General features: G+C 37.4%; 1 pseudogene; it reads left to right on the top strand.

Moving 5' to 3' along the window:
- Nucleotides 1–2,484: 2,484 nt before the first annotated feature.
- LOC105710192 (large ribosomal subunit protein eL6-like) lies at nt 2,485–3,361 on the top strand (annotated as a pseudogene).
- Nucleotides 3,362–7,491: the final 4,130 nt, after the last annotated feature.

Here is a 7,491-nt window from a genome sequence, read left to right as displayed (position 1 = left end):
GTAATTTGGACTGATCATCTCACTGAGGACAATGAGAAAAGCTGGTAAGAATATAAAAATATCTGCCTTAAGGCACTGGACAACTAGCAAGGTAGGGAAGAATTACCTGGCCAGGATCTAGAGGATGGTAAAGTGTGGTAGGTAAGGTCAGCATCTGGGCCTAATTTCCACTAGGGTTATTTGCCCATTCTAGAGAGGGTGGCTGAGGATTAAAGTTGGGGAACAGAAATTAAAGATCAGGGCCTACTCAGGTTGGGAGGCCAGAGTTACGACACTGGGAAGTTCTCAACCCTGGGAGTATGGGTGAACCAGAAATAGAGAGGCCCCACAGGAACTAAGATCAGTCTTGAATCACCTTTAAATTGGATTGAAGTGATTATAGCTTGAGGGCAGAGACAAATGGGACTCCTCTCTGGGGAAGATAACATCATCCTAGACTTCAAATTAATTCTGTGAACAAATTCTGAAATACAGAAACTATTGCATAATAAGAAGATAACTAGGTATATGAGGAGATAAGATAATAGGAATGAGAACTGGCAAAATCAACAGGGAATGGAAAAAGATCTATTGGGACTCCAGATACAGAGGTCATGAGACACAAACTTTAAAATTACTATATCTACCATGTTTACAAGAGACAAACCTAAGGCATAAAAATACAGAAAAGTTGAAGAATGAAAAATATACATAGTATTAGCCAAAACATAACTGCTATAGCTATACACATTGTAAAACATTACTAGAGATGAAGAAAGACTTTGCACTGAAAAAAGATTTAATTCATAGGAAATTGTAATGTACCTAATAACATAATACAAAAATACATAAAGCAAGAATTGACAAAACTGAAAGGTGAGATAGACTAATTAATAGTATAATGGGAAATTTTAATAACCACTTTCAGTATCTAAGAGAACACACCGACCAAAAATTAGTAAGAATATAGCAGATTAAAATGCATTATAATCACATTTAAATTAATGGACATGTGTAGAATAAAGCACACAAAAATCCCAAAATACACATTTTTTTTCCAGTCATGTGGAAAACTTAATAGAACCTAAAGAAACTTTCTACAAGTTTTCAAAAAATTTACTTTCAGGCAATTAAGCTAAAAATCAGTAGCAAAAACAGAATGGGAAATCTTCAACTATCTAGAAATTAATAAATATTGTTCTATAGTCCCACAGTTCAAAGAAGAAATGACAATGAGAATTGAAAAATAATTTAAACTAAAAAAATTTAAAATATGCATTAAAACTACTGTAATACAGCTAAAGTAATGCTTAGAGAAAGATCTATAGCTTCAAAGACATAGATTAGAAAAAGAGAAAGGCTGTCAATCAATGTGTGAACCATTCATTTCAAATATTTAAAAACAGAGCTGCAAATTAAACAAAATAGAAGATAGGAAATAAGATAAAAACGAAACAAATGTAATAGAGAACATAGAGTAGAGAGGATCAATAAATCCAAAAGTGTATGCAAAAGGCAATAGAATTGACAAATTTCTCATGGAAAAAACTTGAAAAAAGGAAAGCAAAGAAAACAGAAAACACATCTAATGTCACAAATAAAAAAGGGTTATGATTAAAAACATTACACACATTAAAAATTTTAATAAAAGGACTATAAATAATTATGCAAATACATTTGAAAATTTAGATGAAATAGACAAATTTGCTGAAAAATGAAACTTTCCAAAATGGATAATAGTCAAAAGATAAAATATAAATGATTTGATAATTATTAGAGAAATTGAATCTATAATTTAAAAACCTTTGTTTATTTTTTGAGACAAGGTCTCACTCTGTTGCCCTGGCTGGAGTGAACTATTGTGATCATGGTTCAATAAAGCCTCAACCTCTTTGGCTCAGGTGATCCTCCCACCTCAGCCTCCCAAGTAGCTCGGACTCCAGGTGCATGCCACCATGCCCAGCTAATATTTATATATTTTTTGTAGTTACAGGGTTTCACCATGTTGTCCAGGTTTCACCATGTTGTCCTTGAACTCCTGGGCTCAAGCTATCTGTCTGCCTTGGCCTCCCAAAGTGCTGGGATTACAGGTGTGAGTCACCACACCCAGCCCATGATTTAAAACATGAAGAAAATCTTGAGCTAAATGGCTTTTCCAGAAAGTTCTATCATTTAAAGATGAGATAATGCCAATATTCTGAAAAATTTTTTTCAAAGAGTAGAAAAGGGACAGTAATACCCTCTGAAGCCAGAATAACCTTAATACCAGAACTTGATGAGTACAGTTTAAGAAAAGAAAATTATAATCAACCAATCTCTCTTATGAACATAGACATAAAACTTTAAGAAATTAGCAAAAAAATAGCAATATATAAAAAAGGATAATAAATCATGACCAATTTTTGTTTAATCCAGGAATTCAAGGTTGGCTTGAAGTTCAAAACTCAACCAACATACTGCATAAATTGAATAAAAGTGACAAATTGCTCTTACCCGTCTTGCCAGATGGCAGCTAAAAAAGTTGAGAAGCCAAATACTAAAGAGAAGAAACTCGAAGCCAAGAAGGCTGATGCTGGTGGCAAGGTGAAAAAGGGTAACCTCAAGGCTAAAAAGTCCAAGAAGGGGAACCCCCTATTGCAGCCACAATCCTGTCCTTGTCAGAGGAATTGGCAGGTACTCCTGATCTGCGATGCATTCTCAGAAGGCAATGTACAAGAGAAAGTACTCAGCCGCCAAATCCAAGGTTGAAAAGAAAAAGAAGGAGAAGATTCTTGCAACTGTTACAAAACCAGCTGGTAGTGACAAGAATGGCGGTACCCTGGTGATTAAACTTCACAAAATGCCTACGTATTATCCTACTGAAGATGTGCCTCAAAAGCTGTTGAGCCACGGCAGAAAACCCTTCAGTTGGCATGTGAGAAAACCGCAAGCCAGCATTACCCCCGGGACCATAATGGTCATCCTCACTGGACACCCCAGGGGCAAGAGGGTGGTTTTCCTGAAGCAGCTGGTTAGTGGCTTGTTAATTGTGACTAGACCTCTGGTCCTCAATCGAGTTCCTCTACGAAGAACACACCAGAAATCTGTCATTGCCACCTCCACCAAAATTGATAACAGCAATGTAAAAATTCCAAAACATTTTACTAATGCTTACTTCAAGAAGAAGCTGCTGCAGAAGCCCAGACACCAGGAAGGTGTGATCCTTGACACAGAATAAGAGGAATATGAGATGACAGAGCAGCTCAAGATTGATCAGAAAGCTATGGACTCACAGATTTTACCAAAAATCAAAGCTATTCCCCAGCTTTAGGGCTACCTGCGATCTGTGTTTGCCCTGATGAATGGAACTTGTCATCACAAATTGGTGTTCGCAATGTCTTAAGAACCTAATTAAATGGCTGACTACAGAAAATAGAAGCAAATCATATGATTACCTAAATACATGCAGAAAAAGCATCTGATGAGAATCAGCATCCATTTTTGATTAAAACAATTCTAGCAAACTTGCAATACAAAGGAATTTACTTATTCCACAAAAAAGTAGCTTCAAAAATCCAACAGCAATCATCATACTTAGTGGTAAAATATTAAAAGCTTTGAAATTGGGAACAACATAAGGATGTCTATTATCACCATTTCTACTCAATATTGTATTGATCCTAGTTAGTGTATGTAGCAAGACAGCAAGAGAAATAAAATGTACTGTCATGTGTCACTTAATGATGGGAATGCATTCTGAGAAACACAGCATTAGAAGATTTTGTCATTGTGTGAACATCATAAAGTATACTTACACAAATGTAGATGGTATAGCCTACTTCACTGCTATGCTATATAGTATAGCCTATTTTTCCTAGGTTGCAAGCCGATACAGCATGTTACTATACTGAATAATTGTAGGCAATTTTAACATAGTGGTACATATTTGTGTACTAAACACAGAGAAGGTAATGCATTGGGCTATGACACTGGGATGACTATGAAGTCATTAGGTGATAAAAGTTTTTGGCTGGACGTGTTGGGTCACACCTGTAATTCCAGCACTTTGGGAGGCTGAGGTGGGTGGATCACCTGAGGTCAGGAGTTTGAGACCAGCCTGGACAACATGGTGAAACACTGTCTCTACTAAAAACACAAAAATTAGCTGGACACGGTGGCACACACCTGTAATCCCAGCTACTCGGGAGGCTGAGGCACGAGAATCGCTTGAACCTGGGAGGCAGAGTTTGCAGTGAGCCGAGATTGTACCACTGCACTCCAGCCTGGGTGACAGAGTGAGACTAAGTCTCAAAAAAAAAAGAAAAAAGAATTTTTTAGATTCATTCTAATCTTTTAAAATTAAAGTTAAAATTAAAATTTTTCTAGAGATGGAGTCTCACTCTGTTGCTTAGGTTGGAGTGCAGTGGTGCAATCATAGCTCACTGCAGCCTTGATCTTTGGGGCTCAAGCAATCTTCCAGCATTGGCTCCGGAGTAGCCAGAACTACAGGTGTGCCACTAGGCCCTGATTCCCTTATAATCTTGTTGGACCACTGTTGTATATGCAGTCTGTTATTGACCAAAATATTGTTATGCAGTACATGACTGCATAAAGATTGGAAAGGAAGAAATGAGCTCTCATTATTTATATATGTTATGATTACGTATATAGAAAATCCAGAATATCTACGAATTATTAGAATACTTAAGTGAATTTAACAGATCACCGGATATAAGAGCAATATGTGAAAACGTGGTATTTCTATATTCCAGCCTTGAATAGTAATAAAATAAAAATTTAAGAGTAATCTTTCGGCTGAGTGTGGTGGCTCACACCTGTAATCCCAGCACTTTGGGAGGCCGAGGTGGGCAGACCACTTGAGGCCAGGATTTTGAGACCAACTTGGTCAACATGGCGAAACCCCATCTCTACTAAAAATACAAAAATTAGCTGTGGGTGGTGGTGCACACCTGTAATCCCAGCTACTCGGGAGGCTGAAGCAGGAGAACCACTTGAGTCCAGGAGGCAGAGGTTGCATTGAGCTGAGATGGTGCCACTGCACTCCAGCCTGGGCTACAGAGTGAGAGTGTGTCTCAAAAAAACAAAAAGAAACAAAACCAAAACCAAACCAAACAAAAAATAAATAAGTTATATATATATATATATATATTTTTTTTTTTTTTGAGACAGAGTTTCACTCTTGTTACCCAGGCTGGAGTACAATGGCGCAATCTCGGCTCACCGCAACCTCCGCCTCCTGGGTTCAGGCAATTCTCCTGCCTCAACCTCCTGAGTAGCTGGGATTACAGGCGCGCATCACCATGCCCAGCTAATTTTTTGTATTTTTAGTAGAGACAGGGTTTCACCATGTTGACCAGGATGGTCTCGATCTCTTGACCTCGTGATCCACCTGCCTCGGCCTCCCAAAGTGCTGGGATTACAGGAAAAGTAATATTTTAAAATAACATCAAAACTTTCAAATGCCTAGAAATAAACCTCAGAAAACATGTGCAAGAACACAACAAAATTACGTTAAAAATACCTAAATAAAAAGGCATATACCTTGCTAAAGTTGGACAATACAATATTATAAATATATTCTTTCTCTCCAAAATGATCTGTAAGTTTAATGTATTTCCAATGAAAATCCCAACTGGAATTTTAAAGTAAAACTTGGAAAGATTATTCTAAATGTACATGTTAATGCAAATGGCCAAGAATAGACATGATACTTGATGAAGAATAATGGGAAGGTTTGCTCCACTGCATATGAAGACTGCAGAAATCAGTGTAGTATTGCCACCTGAATAAAAAGATAAAATAGGAATCCCAGCAGGAGACCCTTGCACATACAGCACTTGATTCAGAGCAAGATGTTGTTTCCAAAGAGTCTTTTCCAAAACTGGATCAGTTGGCTATCCTCATGGAAAAAAGTGAAATGACTTACTGCCTCACACCAGACAAAAATAAACAAATTCATTCACTCATTTCAGGTCACTGTAGACCTAAAAGTGAAGGATAAAACAATGAAGCTTCTAGAAGATAACATAGCATGATATCTTCACAACATTGGGATAGGGAAATTTTTCTTAAAGTGAATGAAATGAAGCACAAAATCTCAAGAGAAATATTGATGCAGTGGATTACATAAAATTAAGAGCTTCTTTCCCTCTGAAGACACCATTAGGAGATTGTAAAGGAAGCCATCAAACAGGAGAAGATATTCGTAAAATAATATAACTGATAAAGGCTATGTCCAGAATATATAAAAATACCTCTTATCATTAAAAAAATTAGAAAATGACAAATCTGGTAGACAGCCAAGAGACTTGAACAGGGACTTCACAAAAGAAGATATTCAAGGCCAGGTACTATGGCTCATGCCTGTAATCCTAGAACTTTGGAACGCTGAGGTGGGTGGATCGCCTGATGTTAGGAGTTCGAGACCAGCCTGGCCAACATGAAGAAACCCTTTCTCTGCTAAAAATATAAAAATTAACCAGGTGTGGTGATGGGCCTCTGTAGTCCCAGCTACTCGGGAAGCGGAGGCGGGATAATTGCTTGAATCTGGGAGGCAGAGATTGCAGTGAGCTGAGATCATGCTACTGTACTCCAGGCTGGGTGACAGAGTGAGACTCTGTCTCAAAAAAAAAAAAAAAAAAAAAAGAAGAAGAAGATGTAAAAGATACCTATTAGCCATCAGGGAATAAAAAAATTAAAAACTACATAAAATATCACACACATGCCAGAAGGTTTAAAATCAATAGCCTGAAAAAAACCAACTGTTGATGTGCATGTGGAGCAATTGACATTCTCATACATTGCTAGTAGATGTGAAATTGATTTGGGAAACAGTTTGGCACTGTCTACTAATGTTGAACATAAGAATACCTTGTTACCTGGAAATTAATCTCAAGGTGTAGATCCAACAGAAATATGTGCTCCAAAAATCCGTAAGAAAGTTAACAGCGACATTATTCAAACTTGTTAAAAATTGAGAACAATTGGAATGTTCATCATCTGTGGACTAGATAAAGAAAGTGGGCATATGTTCATACTTTGTAATAATTCACAACAGTCAAAAATAAATAAGGGCTGGGTGCTGTGGCTCATGCCTCTAATCCCAATGCTTTGGGAGGTTTACGCAGGAGAATTACTTGAGGCCAGGAGTTTGATACCAGCCTGGTCAACATATTAAGATGTTGTCTCTACAAAAATTTTTTAATAGTGAGCTGGACATGGTGACACATGCCGGTAGTTCCAGCTACTTGATAGGCTGAGGCGGGAAGATCGTCTGAACCCAGGAATTCAAGGCTGCAATGTGCTATGATCTCACTACTGCACTTCAGGCTACATAACAGAGCAAGACTCTGTCTCTAAAGAAAAGAAAAAAAAGAAAAGAACAAGGTAAAGGTATAGCTATAGCTACTTACAGCAGAACGGATCAGTCTCACAAGCATAATATTTATGAAAAGAAGCCCAATACAGAAGAATGTATAGTATGTGATTCAATTCATATAAAGTACCAAAAAG

Source organism: Aotus nancymaae, unplaced genomic scaffold (assembly GCF_030222135.1).
Source record: "Aotus nancymaae isolate 86718 unplaced genomic scaffold, 86718_ANA_hifiasm-v0.15.2.pri h1tg000007l, whole genome shotgun sequence".
Lineage (NCBI taxonomy): Eukaryota > Metazoa > Chordata > Mammalia > Primates > Aotidae > Aotus > Aotus nancymaae.
The sequence above is the reverse complement of the archived record's forward strand: the minus strand, read 5'-3'. Positions and strand labels throughout refer to the sequence as shown.